At 40.2% G+C, this 18309-nt stretch overlaps 2 long non-coding RNA genes across 2 annotated transcripts; both read right to left on the bottom strand.

The window, feature by feature from the left end:
• Positions 1-1041: 1041 nt before the first annotated feature.
• LOC122000083 lies at positions 1042-2553 on the bottom strand. Its single transcript, XR_006116931.1, has 4 exons — positions 2373-2553; positions 2210-2289; positions 1992-2079; positions 1042-1087 (listed from the first exon to the last, which is right to left on the bottom strand). It is a non-coding gene; the product is annotated as an uncharacterized LOC122000083 (long non-coding RNA).
• A 185-nt stretch (positions 2554-2738) lies between these two features.
• On the bottom strand, positions 2739-3584 carry LOC122000081. The gene is made up of 3 exons (XR_006116930.1): positions 3494-3584; positions 2857-2923; positions 2739-2780 (listed from the first exon to the last, which is right to left on the bottom strand). It is a non-coding gene; the product is annotated as an uncharacterized LOC122000081 (long non-coding RNA).
• Positions 3585-18309: the final 14725 nt, after the last annotated feature.

The following is an 18309-nucleotide window of genomic DNA, read 5'->3' as shown; positions in this document are numbered from 1 at the left end:
TCGACAGCATCCCGTCTACTCGATCACTCATCAGGAGTAGTGTTGCTGAGTGCACGGTCGTCACAGCCCTACCCACTTGGTTCCACTTATGTTGTGAGTTGGCTGACTGGCGTCAGGGGTGACCATGACATTGGCATCATATACATGATGCATTTATTGTTTGTGTTTGTGTTTGTTGCATTTATATGCTGCACATTTTTTAGATACCTATGTTTGACATGCATACAGGTCTTCTATACCTTTCGGACTGTTTGTCCTTATACCGGGTCCTGGTTAGTACAGATTCTCTCCTGTCTTCTTCGGTTGCATTTACCCTTATTTTTATCAGGAGACTGTACGCATGATTAGTGCTAGGTGTTATTTCTTTACTTTGCATATCAATTGTACCTGCTGAGTGTTGGACTCACCCCGCCTCCATTGTTGTTATTTTCAGGTTGATGCTGTCAGGAGGGAGTTCCAGTCGCTGGTCCCCACAGCACGTAGTGCTACTCCTCTGCTGGTTTTTGAGTTGTTGTTTTATTTTAGTTTTTCGCTATCAGACTTTGTTTTAGTTTTGTTTTGGACTTTACATATGGATATTGTATGGAATCCTTTCGTTTGATGGACTTGTGATATGATTTGGATTTTATTCTACTACATGTCTGCCTGGAAGGCAGAAGAGGTGAGTTCGTCGGATTTGAGTTTTACGAGTGTAGTTGAGTAGGGTGGATTTCGAGTCAGAGTACTATTGTTTGTGATTACTATTATTAACTACGTGGTTGTGACAGCCAGAGGCTGAATACTTATATATAACTGCGTGGTGATGTTTTATTTTATTGTTATTATTCCAGCCGCCTGTGGCTGAGGTATTTGTGAGATGTAGAAAAGTTTCAGATTGTCCACCGTACAGGGGAGATGCTGCCGAAATTTTCTCGGACAGGGACTCCTCTGGGGCGTGACAAAAACAAAGGTAGAACAATATAACACGAGATTTTCTACTTAGATGTCGGTGAAGAGGATGGATTGCAGCTCCTAGTGCTCCTTAATTTGTTAAAGTCTCTTCATTTTTTTAACTTGCCGGCATTCTTCCCAATACTCTTGAGGACACCTATTCGAATAAAGATATATATTAAAAATTAGAAACTAAACAGTATGCGTGATTCTAATTGCACTGCATAAATGTTACATAACCATAAAAACCATTTGATATAGTCATCTAACAGAAGTGCAAAAAGCGTCATCTATGTAACATAAATGGTAACCTCTTTAAACAATAGTAGGAATGGCTACAGTAATTATCTGAAACAACATAAATCGTTAGTTTTGAAGGCAGAGTAGAGAGATGTCATGCAACTTTTAGAAATCAATGCAACATATCTTAAAGAATAACATTATAGCAGGATAAAGATGCTAAAAAGAACAGTAGATTGAAACTAAAAAAACCACCAAAGAGTCTTTAATATGTACAAAACACCTTTTAGCTTCATGTTGAATACAAAGTGAACATAATTGAATGAATCGAGATGCAAATATTGCAAATATAAGTTAGAAAAAAAACTAAGAAATGATAAAGTAACTATAATTTAATCTAACTTACGATTTAATTCTAGATTTAGAGAAGTAAGAAGTGTAAGCTTTTCTAGATCACCATGTACAGAAACTGAAATATTAATAGGGTCATTACTTGTCAACACATGATGTTCCTAAGAGGAAGAAATGGACTTTAGAAATAAGACCAAAGAACAAATACATTAACTGCAAGCATAGAATATGCATGGGTGATTACATTAAAGGTAGACTATAAATATTTTTAATTAAGAAAATGAGGAAGGAAATGAGTGAGATTTTCTACTTAGATGTCGATTAAGAGGCAGCACTGCAGATATTGCAATACAACAAAAAGTAAATTCTTTTTTCTCAAACTAGTAAAGGAAAATAAAAGGACTAATGATCTATAAGTGTGAAGGTCTAATATGAGATTTAATGTTCATAGATTGCAACAATAACTTCACCTTGCTTGGTAGCTGAGGAGGGAAAGGAGTATATGGTTTCTTCTCCTTAGCCTTTACTTTCCTTTGAACATTCTTCCTTGATAGTGATCTTCAAAATTATATTAATTGTCAAGATGCATGCTATAAAACTGTTCAAACAATCACTTAGATAAAGTATACTGATATAATTTCAAGCCTTCTCCTTTTCCTCATTCATTAGATCCTTTGACATCTCTTACCATTGATTGAAATTCTTTCCAGGTAAGGATGATGCGGTGAACGAGATAAATGATGTTTAGGAAATGCCAATGACCTTCAACTGTGCATATACCAAGTGAAAACAAAAGGTCAGCACAATCTATAGCAATGGAAGGGTTTAATGGTTGGGTTTTATTTACTTACTATATTGTTCTCAGGCTCCCTCAAGTAGAATCCTTGGGCAAATAAAGGGAAGATGTTGCAACCTAATAGACTGTAGACCATCAATGCATGCATCCCTAGCCATTCCATGACCAAGGTTGGCTTCCTGTAGCCATAGATGTCAACCAGCACATAAACCCCAGTGAACATGACCCCAGCAGTCCCAGCAGTGATGTAGGTATAACTTGGTGTGTATAAAGCCTTGTTCATATGCATGCCTACACTAAGGATTACCAACTCCAATTGGTTGGGAATATTTGAGCAATAAAAAAATCAAATCGACACAATAGGAAGAAAGACAATGTCGTGGGTACCGTAGAAGTCTAATGAAAAAGCTAATGCTAATAGAAAGGAAGCAATCATCCACTGCACAATCCTCTCCTTGTGATCCTGTAGTTTCCTCAACAGTGTGGCGTATGCAAACAACACTAGTGGCAAATTAAAGATCCAAGTTCCTGTACCTTACCTTAAAGTGTATGATGACGTGCCCGAATTGCAATCCAATCAAGCAGGTAACAATTGCCATCATAGAACTGCAACGCCAACTAGTTTACATTTAGCTTCACACACATGGTAAATATCACAGAGATACATATGTAACTCGTTAATTTTTGGAGGTATTTTAGAGATTTGGGGATATTAATCTAACAATATGTATTTACTGTTTGGTTGTTTGGTGGTTCCCACTTGCTCATAGACTTGACTCATTTCATGAATGGTTATGTTATTTGTGGCATTGTTATTTTGTTATTGCCATTAAGATGTTAAATAGGTCAAGTATAATATATACTTGTTTAAAGGAGACAATAAATTTTATAGTGTAGTTTGGGGATTTTAATTGATTAGAGTAAAAGTAATTCATTGCGGTTGAAGATAAAAGAAAACTTCAGTCATTAATTTGGAAATTACTTGGCTTAGAGGGCAATAGAGGGATAAGGGTCATATGATCAACTCCAAATAGTTGAGATGGTCATCACTATGCTGATGGAAATCATTGAAAATCAATGATAATATGAACAAAGGAGTTGAAAAAACTAGCAATAATAAGAACAGATTGATCAATGCAACAGTTGTAAATGTAAAAATTAGGACTGGTTGCTTACCTTCGAAGCCCTAAGGCAACCTCACGCCGGCGATCAGATGGCTCTAGCTTGATCCCACGGCACCAGAACAAAAATTAGGGCACGACTATACCTCAGACGCCGGCGACGATCCAGGGGAAATCAGAGCACAGGGAACCTACGCACTCCCTCGATCAACGGCGTTGTCGATCTGTTCTCAAGCCAAGGCGATGACGGCTTTGCGAAGGAAGGGAGAGCTCGGCAGTGTCGACATCGCGTGAGAGAGGAGAGGGAGGACTCGGCGACGGAAAAACCTAGGGCTCGGGTGGAAAGAGTTGAGAAGAAGAAGAGATCAGGATGATCCGGGATTCGATCTCTAGCAAGCTCCGGCGACATGCTACCAGTCGACGTCGACGATCATCGGAGGTAGAACTCTGTTGCCTGTCAACTTAGTGTTGTCCTCAAGAAAGAACAGAAAGAACAGAGGAAGAAGCAAAGAAAGGAAAAGGTTCGGGAGAGGTGAGGAACTTGGGTCGGGATCGGCGTTAGGGAGAAATAATAAGAAAAGGAATATAAATAATTAAACATTTCCTCATTTAAACGGGTGTCTTAAACAGGTCTTATCCATACCCGTAATTTTGTCCCCTCAAAACACATCGCATGAGCTCCGAAAAATTCCTAGAAAATTTCAAAAAATTCTGAAAAAAATTCTATAAGGCTATTAATTAAATAACCCTATTTAATTAATTTTCCGATATCTCACAGATGAGCTCGACGTCGGCAAAATTGGGAGAGGGGAAACTAGGGCACGGGAGAGGGGAAAGGGTGGCGGTGCGACTGTAATAGGAAACTAGGGCACGGGGAGAGGGGAAAGGGCGGCGGTGATTGGGAGTAACCAGCAGCACCCTCGACGGCTAGCGATGGCTATGTCTTCGGGAATGTGAGGGCAGCGCCAGCTGCGTCGGAGGTCAGCAATGAAGAGTAGATCGCGGTGACGGTGAGATCGGTTGGAGAAGAGGAGGAATGGGGAAAAAAAATGAGATTGTTTAGATTTATATATGTAGGTTATTAAATAAATAAACTCCCACTTTATTGGTACTCGAAGTAGGCTTTCTATAAGTTTAATCAATTTACCCTATTAAATGTGTCATACCGACTCCGTTTATATTCTAAAAAATTTTTAAAAATTTTCAAAAATTTTCTAAAAATTTTCAAAAAATTCTACCTCCCAAGGAAGCGCCGAAAAGTCGATGCGCTAACACTTTAAAGGCAAAGCAGCAAGAGCGACGAGGAGCATCTTTCACGGAGGAGTCGTGAAGGAGGAGTCGGAGATAGGTTTTTGTTCGTTGAAGAGTCACAAAGAAGTGGGTTTTAGGTTTTTTTTCATGAAGTTAAAAAAATTGTTATGTTTTTAGAATTCAACAACATTCAATAGACAACAGTTTAATAAAACTGTTGTATATTATCACATAAGCAACACTAAAAGGCAATAGTTTTTTAAAACTGTTGTCTTTGACACACATTAGACAACAGTTTTTTGAATAACTGTTGTTATTTAAAAAACATTATTGTGAACAACAACAGTTTTCAATAAAACTGTTGTTAAATGAAAAAAAGATAATAATTTCTTGAAAAACTGTTGTCTATTAGGTGTGGTTAAATCCAAAATTTCTTGTAGTGTTTTAAACTCTCTTTTAAAACCATGGTATTCACATAAGAAAGATTTAAAAAATAAAATCATTTTTAATTTAATGTGGCCGGCCACACCAAGCTTGGATTCAAGCTAGGGCCGGCCACACAGCTTAGCTCATCCTATATGCTTGGCTGGCCCAAGCTTGGGTTCCAAGCTTGCTTGGCCGATCACCTTAGGATGGGTATAAAGGTGGATATAGGTGGGTATAATATTTTATTAATAAGAGGTTACGATAGGGACCGAGAGGAGGAATTGGTTTTCGTCTCCCGATGAAATTAAGCTTCCCGTGTTCGCCCCGAACACCTAACTTAATTTCATCAATAATAATTCATTCCACTAAAGAATTATTATTAAACTACCGCATCAATCCCAAATTATATTTTGGGTTTCTTCTTATCATGAGTGTGTTAATCTCCCTATGTTTAAGATGTCAAATATCCACTAATTAAATGAGTTACTGATAACTCACTTTAATTAATATATTAGTCCAAGAGTAGTACCACTCAACCTCATTATCGTGTCGAACTAAGTCCACCTGCAGGGTCAATCTTCTTCCACAGAGGTTCCCACGGGTACAGAGGGTGCTTCTAGTTCTCAAGCTGCAGCCTCGGAGGAGACCCTCAACAATTCCCCTACGATCGAAGAACTCCCCTCTCTAGTGTCTTTGGGGAAATCTCCTGAGAGAGCCCCTGTCCGCAAGAGGCGTAAATTGACTCTTGCTCTTTCTCTGAAGAGGGCATCTTTCTCCCTTCCTGAGGATTCCCCCCTTATAAACACTATCCCTACTTCTTCGGGTCTTCCCCTTTCGTCCATCTATCTAGCTCTTGCCTCTTCATCTTCCACAACCCCTTCTACTACTGTTGGTAGCTCTACATCTACCTTTTTCACGAATTTCCCTGTTCATACCACTTTAACTACTAAAGACTTGACCTGTCTTGCTTTTTATTCCGCTTCAGCTCAAACCCATTTATCTTCTGCTTCCTCCCTTACTTCCACCCTTCCGATAATGTTGGGAGGGTCTCTTAGCACCCTTTGGGAGGAGGAGCGCCAGGTATATGAGGGAACTTCTCGTTCAGAGGTAACCACTCGGTTTTCTATTGAGGAGACAAGGGTAACACTACTTTCTTATCTGTATTTGTCATGCTCTCCATGATTTTATAATGCATTCTAATTGTGCAGCATTAGTTACATAATTTGTACTTAACCCATTTGTTGGATTCTTCCCTCCAAGAGATAGAGATATTAAGGGGACAAACTTCAGGATTATCCTCAATTCAAGCTGCTGAGCAGGTAAACAAGCTGTCCGTCGAGCTTCAAGAGGTTTGTTCATCACTTCAGGTTGAGACCAAGAGAGCTGATCAATACAAAACTGAGGAGGAGAACTCCCAATCTCAATTACAGTTAGCCATCACCTACAGTGATGAATTGTCCGCCAAACTAGCAAAACAATCGGCCAAAATCTCTCGATTATCTTCTCAACTATAATCTTTGAAGGAGGGTCATGCTAAAGAGCTAGATGATCAGTTATCCTAGCTAAATTTGAATGAGGATGCTTTAAAGGTCGCTCAAAAAGAATTAGTAGATTACAAAGATGATGAGGATGCTCGGTTCGAGATGCGCCAGAAGGCCTTCTTTAAGTCTCCTGCCTTCCTAACCCCCATGTCTGATTTCGTCATCAACGACATTGATTTCATACTTAAGGAGGGGGTGGATCAACTAAAAGACTTGAAGCTGGTGGTCGCTGATCCTCCTCCCAGCTTTCCTGATCACAGAAAAATATTGAAGAACCGCCCTCCTAACTTCTATCCCCAATTTTGTAATTTTGGAAGTGTTATATCTTTTACAATGGTCCTATGGTGATTTTAAAACTTGGTTGGGTGTATCTTGCTTATTCTTTGGTTGGTTTCATTCTCGGGGTAATGTTCCCTTTGCTCGGCCCTTCTCTTTGAGAACATTGATTGAATAATTGTATGTGTAAATTAGGCATCCGATCGATCCTTCTATCGAGACAAGCCGAACTTATTTGCCCGGCCCCAACTCTCAAAAGACAGGGTGAACCTATAAGTTCCTTTTCCCTCGCTCGTTCTATATACCCGAACAAAGCTTTACCATCCGCTCGAGTTGTCTCACACATCTCCTGAATTTTCCTGAACTTCCCTTTCCCGATCGTGCAGATATTCACTTTTTTTCATATTGATCGGATATCTTGATACACCTTTTTATTGTACCGATCGGATTAACTTTAAGTATTCGCTCGAGCTTACCTCCAGAGGTCAGTTAAAAGGATGATCTTCATCCTCTTCGAGATATGATACTTACTTGGGATTAGTGTTCTAGGAAATGGCACAACATAAGCGCACCTCCTTTTGTGTACCCTCTGCTCTACCTACACCTCTACTGGCCTTCCTTCTGTCTTCGCGCTTCCATCTTGATGTGTGAATCATCTTTCTAAGTCGTTGCTTCAAGGGTTTTAGGAAAAAAGGACGGAAAGGAGATTAAGGGTTTTTCTCTTCGTCTTCCTCCTCACGCCATTTCCACTATCCCTGTTCAATTAGCAACTCCAGCACCCTTCTCCGGTCCTTCGCTTACGATGGCTTCTTCTTCCTCGGCTACTGAATGGTTCGCTAGCTGCTCTTCCGACGCCAGTGAGGCAGAGGTTTGTGTGCTTGTCCTGGATTATGGCTTTCCTTCGTATGTAGCCCTTCCTACTCCCGAGGATCGCACCCACCTTCCTCCTACAGGTAGCATCGCCGTCTTTTGGGAGCAGGTTTTGGTAGGCTTTCGCCTTCCTCTCCACCCTTTCTTTGTGGATGTAAACTCCTACTTCGATGTACCCTTGAACCAACTTATTCCTCATTCCTTTTCCATCCTATCGGGCTTCATTGCTGTCTCCCAGATACTGGATTTTCCTCCTACTCCTCGCTTGTTCAATCAATTTTTCGTTTTCCGTCAAGTAGAGGATAGTCTTTTTAAATTTCAAAGTCGCCCTATGACTAGTTTATTCTATCACACTCCCCCTCAAGCAGAATGGAGGCAAAAGTTTTTCTTCTTACAACTTCCTTCTCCTCCCTCGCACCCCATAGTCTGGCGAGGGTTCTTCCTCCTTCTCCCCCTTCGAAGACAAGGTCCATTGATTTGACATTTAACCCTTCTATGTCAAAGCTACGAGGGGTCATGTTTAGCTTGCCTCCATTGATCGTTGAAGGCTTGCTATTTATCTTTGGAATAAGCTCCGTGGATATAGAATTGGAGGCTTCTTTTGGTGAGTTCAATATTTCTACCCATGTTCATTAATCTCCTATTATCTTTACCTCATCTTCTTAATTCCTATTTTTCTCAGTTGATGTTGTTCTTCCCGCTTTCATGTACAAACATCCGGGGCTAACTAACTCAGTTATAGCCAAATTGGGCAAAGAACTATTATGGCAGCGTCAGCTTAATCCTCGTTCTTCTTCTCTTTGATTGCTTCCTTTTCATGAGGCTCCTACTGAGGCTGCTGAATCTTATAAAGAAGAGAGTCCCTTTATTGTCTTACGCATGCAACATCTTACCGTAAAAAATAATCGACCTCTGATTATCATATCTGAATTTACACAAGCTCCGATCACGACCTCTGAGATTTCCCACGAGAGAGGTAAGGGACCAGCGCCCCCCAGTCGCTTTCGTCCTAACTTGGTTCTTAACATGATGTGTTCCGGTTTACTGATTTCTACAGCTCTTACAGTTGTCTCCGCTCCTGAGGTAACACCAACCACATTTGAATCTCCACGACTACCCCTTACCTTCTCTTCACTTCAATCTAAGGTGAGGGCCAAATGAACCCCTTGTTAAAGGTCTTCTTGTTTTATTTCTCAAGATACTACCTCCGAACCACCTTCTGGATCTCTTCCTTTAGCATTACCTCCCCACGCTTCTAACCCAAGCAGTCCTGTGACTCTCAACTTTGAGCCCCCACCTTCTTCTTCTAAATCCCTACCTCCTTCCTCTATTGGTCCCTCATCTTCCGCTCCTCCTAGACTTCTATTTCGGCAAGCCCAATGCGTTCCCTCTGTGATGAGGAAAAATGTACCCCCGTTTGCTTATGGGATCCTTCAATTGCATGACTCGATAGCTGGAGCTTGGCTATGTGGCCAAGACTTTCTTAAAGGCAAGAGTGTTTCTGAATAGGCAGACCTTCACAATCGTTAAGCTTCTGCTATAAGTATTTTGGATATGCCTCCTTATTTTATAATTACAGTTCTGTAATTGTGTTACTACTTTTACTTAGTTCATGGCCTCGAGTTTCCACATGGACATCCTGGTTGCTGAGTTATACGAAGAGAATAAAATTTTAAGGGATCAAATAAGGGCTTTGGAAGTAGCCGCTCCTTTTTTTAGTGGAGAAATCAACCGATTGAAGGAAAGGATAAACTCCCAGGCTCAACAGACAATCCTTCTAGAGCAAGATTTGCAAAATCATCAGCAACTGATAAAGACTAAAAATGAGGAGAAAAGGACTTTGGAGTTACAGATACATAGCCTCTCCTCCAATTTGAGTGTTGAGGTGGCCTTGAAAAATAAAGTCGTTTCAGATGCCACCCTTAGGTCTACCCTTTTGACTCAATTTGGAACTTCTCATCCTCGATCCCCTGATTTAGCTCAGGAATTAGCCTCTCAAGATTTTGGGTTGTTGCAACTACAAGAGCAGATGAAAGCTCAAGCCTCAGAGGCAGATTTTTTATCTAAAGAGTTGGATTGTGTTAAGGCAGAAAGGGATAATTTTAAAGCCAACTCAGAACACCTTACCTCAAAGCTACAAGACTATGTCAGGCGTATCTTGATTCTCCTAAATTCGGAGTTAAGTTTGCTGAACACATCATCGGGACTATGACCAACTCAGTTGAAGGTATTCTCGAACAACTGCGAGAAGGAGGTTTTTTACCCCAAAACCTCCACCCTACTTCATAGATCTGCGGTGCCTCAAAGATGGGCTACCCAAAGACCTGATAAGCCACTTTAGATGAGGGTTGGGTGTATATATTGATTATGGGACAAAACTACTGGTGTCTATCCTCTTTGCTCAAAGACTATGTCGATGTGTTTCAGCCCCATTTGTTTACCCACCATCTTTCTAAGGTTGTAAAGCAGATTTACTAAGATATTTTTGTAGCAAGCAAAGTATTGCACATAAACAAGTGAAACAATTGAATAACGTATTTTTTAAACCATGGATGGGTATTCAAATATTAGTGTTCACCTGTTTGATGCTTCCCAATCCCTCTTTGTTTTGTGTCTTCAGAACCACCCTTGACTAAATTTCTTTCCTTGTCTTTGTTTTTCTTAGTGGAGATCTAGTTGACCACTTTACTCGGTCTTTAATTGGCCATAATAGAGCGGAAGAAGTACATTCGGACTGTTTAAAGGTTTAAAGTCTCTGGTTTACCCTAAGGAAGTCTGACCGATCACTCCTTAAGGTCCCCGATCGATTGTGACAGAGTGGAGGAAGCACCCTCAAATTTTTTAAAGGTTTAAAGTCTCTGGTTCCCCCTAAGGAAGCCCGACCGGTCACTTATTAAGGTCCCAGATCGACTATGGAAAAGACGCACGCTCGAACTGTTTAAAGGTTTAAAGTCTCCGGTTCCCCCTAAGGAAGCTCGACCGGTTACTCCTTAGGGTCCTTGATCGATTATGACAGAGTGGAGGATGCATGCTCGAACTGTTTAAAAGTTTAAAGTCTCTGGTTCCCCCTAAGGAAGACCGACCGTTCACTCCTTAGGGTCCCCGATCGACTATGACAGAGCGGAGGATGCACACTCGAACTGTTTAAAGGTTTAAAGTCTCTGGTTCCCCCTAAGGAAGCATGACCGGTCACTCCTTAAGGTCCCCGATCAACTATGGAAGAGCGGAGGATGCACGCTCGAACTGTTTAAAGGTTTAAAGTCTCTGGTTCCCCCTAAGGAAGCCCGACCGGTCACTCCATAGGGTCTCCGATCGACTATGATAGAGTGGAGGATGCACGCATGAATTGTTTAAAGGTTTAAAGTCTCCGGTTCCCCCTAAGGAAGCATGACCGATCACTCCTTAAGGTCCCCGATCGACTATGGTAGAGCTGAGGATGCACACTCGAACTGTTTAAAGGTTTAAAGTCTTCGGTTCTCCCTAAGGAAGCCCGACCAGTCACTCCTTAGGGTCCCCAATCGACTATGATAGAGCGGAGGATGCACACTTGAACTGTTTAAAGGTTTAAAGTCTCCGGTTCCCCCTAAGGAAGCCCGACCAGTCACTCCTTAGGGTCCCCGATAGACTATGACAGAGCGGAGGATGCACGCTCGAACTGTTTAAAGGTTTAAAGTGTCTGGTTCCCCCTAAGGAAGCCCAACCGGTCACACCTTAGGGTCCCCGATCGACTATGACAGAGCGGAGGATGCTCGCTCGAACTGTTTAAAAGTTTAAAGTCTCTGGTTCCCCTTAAGGAAGCCTGACCGGTCACTCCTTAAGATCCACGATCGACTATGGCAGAGCGGAGGATGCACGCTCGAACTGTTTAAAGGTTTAAAGTCTCCGGTTCCCCCTAAGGAAGCCCGACTGGTCACTCCTTAGGGTCCCCGATCGACTATGACAGAGCGGAGGACGCACACTCGAACTGTTTAAAGGTTTAAAGTCTCTGGTTCCCCCTAAGGAAGCCAGACCAGTCACTCCTTAGGGGGCCCAATCGAGTATGACATAGTGGAGGAAGCACGCTCGATAGTTAGACCAATTTATACTCTTTAGTGTGGGCACAACTTGCTTATAGAATCAATGTTGACACTTTTTCATTGCTTTTAAATCAGATGAAACACATGTATGAATTATAGGCATACTTGTTAGGCTCTGTATGGTTGTAAGTGATTAGCGCTCCAAGGTCTATCTAGATTTCTCCCTTCTGAATCTTGGTGATAATAAGAACCTGAGGCAAGTTTCTTTATAACCTTGTATGGTCCTCCCCACTGAGGAGCCAATTTACTGACATCTCCCATAGGTTTGATGTGTTTCCATACTAAATCCCCTACTTGAAAGAATCGGAGGATGACCCTTCTGTTATAATTCTGCCTCATGCGTTGTCTATATGATATAAGGCGAGTAGCTACTTTGTCTCTAGCTTCTTTTATCAAATCTAATTATGTAAGACGCCGATCAACATTATCTTCTTCATTATATAGCCTTCTTCTGTCTGATTCTACTCCCACCTCAATGGGAACTATTGCTTCTCCGCTATATACTAACTGAAAGGGAGTAATCCCTGTGGCTTCTCGTGGAGTAGTGCGGTACGCCCATAGAACACTAGGTAACTCGTCTACCCAACTACCACCAATTTGATCTAACTTGGTTTTGAGGCCTTTGATGATCTCCCTGTTAGTTAGCTCTGCTTGACCATTACTCTGTGGATATGCCACAGAGGTGAATGTTGGAGTGTATACTAAAAGCCTAGTTTTTGTAAACATTTATTTTTGAAATAAAAGAATCACATTGGTCAATATGAGCATTTATTTGTTAAATGTAATTGTTCAATTAATTTATATAGTAGATAACATGGAGTGTGGTGTCACACTCAGAAGATCAAGTTGTTAGTTCTCTATAAATTATAAACAGTTGCTCACGACTAAGATGGAAAGGAACAAACCATCAGAATAATCGTACTGTAATTAAGTATTAGTTTATCTTGACTAATAAATTACACTAGTATACTTTAAGTGTATTGAGTAGGATCATTTAGGTAAGTTCTTTTTATACTGACATAGTAAAAGAACTAGACCTTAGTTATTATGGAAGTGTGTGCTCTTAATCCTAATATAATAACAAGCACATATATTTAATCTTTATTTCTTTAACTTATCAAAGGGTGAGGTTTAGCTCGATAAATCAATATGCTCGATAAGTTGGGAAATGATATTACTTATAGTGTGTATTGTTGATTATAGAAGGAATCTGTGTCCTAGTTATCTAGGTTGAGAATGTCCCTAAGAGGAGCTCATAAGGATTGCCATGTTAAACCCTGTAGGTGGACTTAGTCCGACAAGACAATGAAGTTGAGTGATACTACTCTTGGAGCTTGATATTAATTAAGTGAGTTGTCAGTAACTTACTTAATTAGTGGGCATTCGTAATCTTAAACACAGGGAGACTAACACACTCATGATAAGAAGGAGCCCATAATGTAATTTGGGATTGGTGCGGTAGTGCGATAATAACTCTTTAGTGGAATGAGTTATTATCGATGAACTTGAGTTGTGTGTTCGGGGCAAACACGGGATACTCAAGCTCATCGGAAGGCCAAAACCAATTTCTCCTCTAGGTCTCTGTCGTAGTCTCATTAGAGCCTCAAGTCCATCCAAAGAAAGGCCCATCTTGGTGTCCAAGAAAGGGATCGGTCCATTGCTTGGTGACCAAGCAATGCTCGGCTACATCTCCTCTTAAAGGGCCGGCCCTATTGCTTGGTGACCAAGCTAGTAGGGGCCGGCCACAATATTCAAACAAGGAGGGTTGTTTTTGAATTTTTAAAATCTTCTTTTTGTAGAAAACTATAAGTTTTAAAAGAGAGATTTTAATTTTAAAAACTTTCCTTATTTGAATTTGGCCACATGTTTTAATAGAGAGTTTTAAAAAGTTTTAAAACTTTCCTTTTTTAACAATTCTCATGGTTTAAGAAAAAAAAAGGAAGATAAGTTTTAAAATTAAAATTTTCTATCATCATGTTAAAAAAGGAAATTTTATAAGAGAAGTTTTAAATTTTAAAACAAGTTTTTAATTTTTAGAACTTTCCTTTTTTTAACTCCTACTTTAGGAAATAGAGCTTATAAACTTTTATAAGAGTTTTCTTGTAAAATTTTATAAAAAATATATTTCCTTTTTCCCTTGATGAGGTGGCCGACCACCTTGCTTGGTGCCCAAGCAAGTGGTCGGCTATATTAAAAATAATAAAATCATCACAAATTCAAAATTAGTGATTGATTCAATCAAGAGGAAAGAAAAGGAAAATTTAAAAGGGAAAAGGAAAAACTGTTGGATGATTTTATTTTTTGTAAAATTTTTTCATTATTTGCCTTAGGCAAGTAATATAAAAGAAGGGGTGAGGGGGCTTCATGAGACACAATTCTTATTCTCTTGCTTGGAGACCCTCTTGGTGTAGCCGACCCTCTCCCTTCTCTTTTCCCTTTTTCTCTCTTCTCCTTGGTGGTGGTGGTGGCTGGATTTTAGAAGAAGAGGAAGAAGCTTTTGGGTGGTGTTCATCTTGGAGGATCGTCGCCCACACGAGGTCCAAGGTGAGGCGAGGAATACGGTAGAAGATCTCGAGGTCATTAACTTACAAAGAGAAGGTATAACTAGTAATTTTCTTCCGCATCATACTAGTTATTTTCTTTGTAAGAATTCGAAATACAAGAGGCAATTAGATCTAGTTTATCGAATTTATTTTTCGAGTTTGTGTTTTCTTCTTTTTCGAATTTGTGTTTTGTTCTTCCTTTTGGTTAACCTAGAGTTATTTAAGGAATTTAAATATTAGCTTTCCTTAAAAGGCTTTGACTAGACGGTGGTGGTTGCTCCCATATCCAAGAAGGCCATGTGCCTCACCATGCAGTCCTGGAAGCCAATTTTAGAAATTAATATTTAATGGAATTAATAACATAGGTGGATTTGAATCAATAGTGTTAAGTTGTGTTTACGATTCAAATATAAACCATTAAGAACAGAAAAGTTAAATTTGAAATCAATGATGTTAAATTCCGTCTGTGATTCCTAATTTAACTTCTAAAGAACACAATAGGTTATTTAAGGAAAGATTCGACACTTGTACAAAAAATTTTTGTACAGTGGAACCGGTACATTTTCCTAGGATTAACCAACAATTGGTATCAGAGCTAGGGTTTGCCTCTGTGTGTTTAGAATTCAAATAGGTTATGCACATGTCATACATAATTTAGGCAGGATAATAGTATAATGTGCTAACTCTTTGGTTGCAGGCTCCGACTATTATGGCATTTAGATATTGTGTGTGAATGAACCCTTGGACATGTCAAGGGCATTATTTGTGTGCATGATTGTATATATCAAATACAGCAAGAGCTGTATTATTTTAAAATTTTATTTTTTGTTCGATCTAGAATACCTGTACATTCCCTCGAGGAATATAGGATCGATATATGTAAAATTCTATTTTTGTCGCGGATCGGATTCTTGTGAGGTGTGGTACTTTTGGAGCACCAGAGGTGCAGTGGAATAAGAAGCAAGATGGATGCGACGACTCAACCCGATGGCGCTGGCTAAAGATGGCAGCAGCTAGGGTTGGAGCACATGGAGGATAGTAATAGAAAAAGGTCATAATAGTTGAAAAATAATTTCCATATTTATTGCTTTTATTTATAGTGATGTGTGTGTATGCATGTGATGTATGCTTGGATAGTTTAAAATTTTTCATTTTAAATAACTAAGTGGGAGAGGGATTTTTATAAATTCCATGGTCTCCATTACTGGTTTGTAAGTGATGCAACAAGTTTGCGTGTTGGCTCTGAGTGCCTCCCTCCACAACGGATGAATTTGTTGTGGATCACTAGATCAAATTTCCTTAATGGATGGTTATAGGAAATTGTTTAGGAGCGTGTGATCTTCTCCAACTGAAGGGGCACAATCCTATTTAATGAACTTAGTATCAAGTAATGGTATAAACTTAGACGCATTCAATAGTATCCTCCCAAACGGAGTCACTGCTATTGTATTGTGTGACCAAAGCGAAATCAACTATTAATTTTATTTGTCATAAAGTTAGAATGACAAATAATAAAATTAATGGGTTACACCTTCCTCTTACAAATGTGTTGAATTTGTATACGTCCACACTAACGTGGCATGCAATATTCACGGTGATTTAAGGTGTTAATTAATTTAAAATAGTATTGTTCGAGGATTCAATATTATTCTAAATTTAGAGTCTTGACCAAAGTTTATTTTTGTGATTCTTAGGATGACTTTCAACCCACTGGTCATTATACTGAAAGAGAACAAACTTACTGGTCCAAACTATATTGATTGGAAAAGAAACCTGCACATTGTTCTTACTACTGAAAGTTATAAGTTTGTACTGACTGAGGCTTGCCCTGATGCACCTGACGGTGACTCTACCCCAGAGGAGATTGAGTATCATAAGAAATGGGTAAAAACTGATGAGATGTCGCGGTGTTACATTTTGGCATCAATGTCAAATGTATTGCAACATCAACATCAAGATTTACCAACAGTTTATGATATAATGAACAATCTCAAAGAAATCTTTGGGCACCAGAATCGGACCGCTAAGCAAGAGGCAATGAGAAAACTAATGATAGCCACCATGTCTAAGGGGGCACCCGTAAGGGATCATATCCTCAAAATGATGGCTTATCTGAATTGAATACAAGTCCTTGGAGGAGAAATCGATGAGGAAACCTAGGTCGATATAATTCTCCAAACGCTACCCAAAAGTTTTGAGCAGTTCCGCCTGAACTATAACATGAACAAAAGGGAGTATACATTGGCGGAACTTCTGACAGAACTACAGGCAGCAGAAGGAATATTTTGTCACAGTTCTTAGATTCACTATGCTGAAAATGGTTCTACTTCTAAGTAGAAAGGCAAGAAGAAGAAACAGGTATTTTCAGCAAAGAAGGTGAATAAACCTCAAGGTACAGGACAGAAAGCTGGAATGAAGAAGCCGAAGGGCAAGTCCTTCATTTGCAAGCAGTCTGGACATTGGAAAGCAGATTGTCCTTGTAGGAATCAGAACAATATGTTGGTGCAAGCTGCACCAAAATCAAACCTGAGTTTTGATGTTGTCAAAGGTTCAAGTTAAGTCTTGTTATGATCTAACAAGTTGACCGAGAGTGCAGGATGTTTTCTCAACCGAGAAAGTCCTAGCTGGAGGCTAGGCGGAGAAATCTTAGCAGGTCGTGGAACCCAGGTGCAAGTCCAAGTGGGTCGAGGCTTGGCAGAGTGATCGAGAGGTCTAGAGGATTGAAGATCGAAGGAAAAGTCCTGGGGAGCCGATCAAGGATGAGTGAAAAGTCCAAACTAGATCTGGAGGATCAAAGTTTGGCAGGTAGGTTGCGGTAAACAAACTGGAGGAGCGACAGTGATGTCGGGTTCCCGAACGGAACAACCTTAGGTCGCTGATCCAACTCAAGAAACCGGGAAGGTTTCCAAGTTGAGATCAAGATAGTTCTACTGTTCTTTTATTTCTCATTATTATACTATTGTGCTAATATCTGTGTTGCAGGTTGTTTTGGTCTAACATCTGTGTTGCAGGTTAAGTTGGATCGGTCGACCGAACCAGAGGATCGGTCGACCGAACCAAGTAAGATCAGCACATAAGTCAGTTCAGATCAGAACTGAGCCAGAATCGGATCAAAGCCTGATCGGTCGACCGAACAGTAAGATCGGTCGACTGAACATAGTGACTCAGCAAAGCCAGCTTGTCAGCACCGATCAGCAAGGAAAGGAAAGAAGGGCTGATCGGTCGACCTAACCCATGGATCAGTCGACCGATCCAATCAACATTAAAGCTACATTAAAATCAAGATCACGACAGATTCTGACGAACAAGGAAAAGCTTGCTCGGTCGACCGAAAAAGGGTTCGGTCGACCGAACCATTAAAGACCAGTAAATGCAAAAGATCAAGCCAGCTTCGAACTTCAGCCAGGAAGGAAGGGAGCGGGTTCGGTCGACCGAATAGAGGGATCGGTCGACCGAACTTCCAGTACACCTATAAATTCAGACTCGAAGACAGAGGCCATGAACACAACTTTTCTAATCAATTCTGGTGCTACTCTACAAAGCTGCTCGTGCAACAAAGCTCCATCAACATTGCAAGCTACTTCGCCAAATAGTACCGACTGAGCTTCATCTTTCAATTACTTGTCGGTATATTTAATTTTAGATTGTATTGTAATTTCATTTAAGTAAGATAGTAGTGTGCTACTATATTGCTCCATTGTACGATTCACTTCTTTTCGAGGACTTCGGAAAGAAGGGTTTTAGTGCTTTGCCCATCGGTGCAGTCAAGGACTGCGGGCATTCGAGTAGGAGTCGAGCCAGGCTCCGAACGAAATAAATACATTGTCTCTTTTTCTTATTTCCGCTGCACGACTTTGGTTTCAAAATACGAAAAGATTAGTTTTAAAA

This window comes from Zingiber officinale, chromosome 7A (assembly GCF_018446385.1).
Source record: "Zingiber officinale cultivar Zhangliang chromosome 7A, Zo_v1.1, whole genome shotgun sequence".
NCBI lineage: Eukaryota > Viridiplantae > Streptophyta > Magnoliopsida > Zingiberales > Zingiberaceae > Zingiber > Zingiber officinale.
The sequence above is the reverse complement of the archived record's forward strand: the minus strand, read 5'-3'. Positions and strand labels throughout refer to the sequence as shown.